The sequence below is a fragment of the Paralichthys olivaceus genome, chromosome 22 (assembly GCF_024713975.1).
Source record: "Paralichthys olivaceus isolate ysfri-2021 chromosome 22, ASM2471397v2, whole genome shotgun sequence".
NCBI lineage: Eukaryota > Metazoa > Chordata > Actinopteri > Pleuronectiformes > Paralichthyidae > Paralichthys > Paralichthys olivaceus.
The window spans coordinates 3876481-3878799 of NC_091114.1; the positions used below are offsets into that span (position 1 = coordinate 3876481).

Consider the following 2319-nt stretch of genomic DNA (forward strand, 5'->3'; position numbering starts at 1 on the left):
CAGATGAGCCTGGAGTCAGAGGTATTTTGATGAGGAGAAGATTTGCCATCTCAGCCGTATCGCCTCCCCATTCATATAGCTAGATTGACATGTCATCTACAGTAGTGCATCTCCCAGGGGGGAGGGGAGATGTCAGAGGTCAACTGGGAAGTAAGTAATTATTGCTAAGGGAGCTGACACTGCTGCGAACTCTGGATGCTGAAGGGAAAAGCAAGAGCCAGATGAGGAAAACCCTCAGTCTGGAAAATCAGACAAGTAAAGGGTTTGTATTTGTACAAAGGTTTTCTAGTCTTGATGACCAAGTGCTGTACAGTAGAGTTTTATCATTCACCCATTCACACACACATTCATTCACTGCATTAATGCGCAGCACTTTCTCTATCATACATCACTCATAAACACTGCCAGCACAGCAGTGGGGTCCAGAGGTTCAGTCTTGCCCAAGTTGGCTTCGGCACATGGAATGGCGGAGAAAATAAAAATTCAATTAAAAAACAAGAACAAATTCAGAGGTCCAGCTGGAAAGAAAGTTTGCTTCACCTTGAAAACGTTAAATGGTAGATGTGAGATTTTAGCTTAGGGAGCATAGAGAGAACTTTTATTATGAAATCAAACGAGAGGACATTCTGATCATCTCGGGTGGAACCTTGGAGAGGTCAGCATCGCAGAGGTAGTTTTTCTTGTGAACTTGCAATTTCCATTTTTTGAAACTTTTGAGTTTTAACGCCAAACCTTTAAATTTATGTTGACTACAACATCATTTTCCCAAAAAGCTGCACATTCCATTTGGGTTTGAACCACAAATAATACAGATCTGAGTTTAATGCCCTTCTTCCTATCACTCTTCCCCCAGAGAACTTTGGCTTTTTGCTTCATGCCTGGGAATGCTTGCACTTCCCCGTTCATCTATCTTGCATGAAAGATGTTTGTCCTGATCTCAATTACTGTCCAGATTTATGGCTGTCTCTGCAGTCATAACAGCTCCAATAACTCAGCAGAAAATAGCCTTACAGTAGATGTTACCATCTGGAAGGCATCTATCAGTTTGCTTATAGATTTACACATGGATTTTACTGCATTGTTTGCCAGCGACCTTACTCCGAACTCTGAGTTTTGTTAGGTAATGACCCAGAGGAGCTGTCACTATGATTCCTGCCCTAGTTCGCCTGGAACAGGGTTGAGTGACTGAATGTTTTCTGAGGAGAACGTAACCGTGCGTTGAGAGAAGAGGGAAGGGACCAACACTCAAGATTTGCGATGGCAACCGTGGTTTTTAGAGCAAGGATTTACTGGAGGTGTATCGCTAAGAGATGTCGGTACAGCTGTAGCCCTTTGAAATGTACTTAGATGAGCACACACACCAAATTAAATTAATACTGACGAGCAGAACTGAAAGAGTAAATGATCAAAGTAAGATTGATAATTTCAACTGCTTTGGAGTCATCAACAATACTTGTATTTTCAAACCTGATGCTATACATATTTTGTACTTTTTATTTGCAAAAAGTAAAGTAGGAAACATTTAGGTCATACGCTTCTCACTTTCATTTTTCACTGAGCATCACTATCAGCAATTAAAATGACGAGAATCACCAGCAGCAGGATCAAATAAATAGCTGTATAGTGTATCAATGATATAAACACATCACACTCATAGTGACTGTTGTTCTTTCAGTGTGTTCAGTGTGTTTATGTAACATCTTGTAGTCTTGACATATTCATTTTCGGGTTGTAGCAACAGGCTGTGGTCCCTCACCACCAGGGTTCAAGTTCATGCATGGACTATGGAAATGTTCTCTTCGTCGGTAATAAACTTGGAGGCCACAGATATGAGCGTTAGCGGTTTAGTTTTTCTCTTGATATGCTTTCAAACAGGGACCGGTTATGAAATGACCCCCCCCCCAAGTTTTGTATGTGTCACCACAAGTATTCACAAGGTCTAAAAGCTCACTGTTCCTCCACCGAATACCTCTGATGCAGCTCTCTTCAATATTTGTCATCTTCAAGAATCTCAGCTTTTTTCAGAGAACATACGCCTGAATTTATTTGGGGTGTCACCTATTATTATTGTTCTTTTATCTCTATTATAATAATTTCTGCCCATCCTTTTTTGTATTTTTTAACAATTTGTTGTTCAACCATTAAAACAAGTCATTATAAATATTACTACAGAGATACTTGGGGTAAAATGACTATGTTTTCCACCAGGACGAAGCAGCATATGAATGAGTGACAAAGCCTGCACTTCATCACCAGGCCACTGCTGGGCGCTGTGGAATACGGTGCTTTGACAACTGTTCCTGTTGGGAGCGCGCAAGG

At 40.9% G+C, this 2319-nt stretch overlaps 1 protein-coding gene across 3 annotated transcripts in view; it reads right to left on the bottom strand.

Moving 5' to 3' along the window:
• The window catches only part of pde5ab (phosphodiesterase 5A, cGMP-specific, b), a 73998-nt gene that overhangs the window by 59329 nt on the left and 12350 nt on the right, over positions 1 to 2319 (bottom strand). The gene's annotated exons all lie outside the window — the stretch shown is intronic.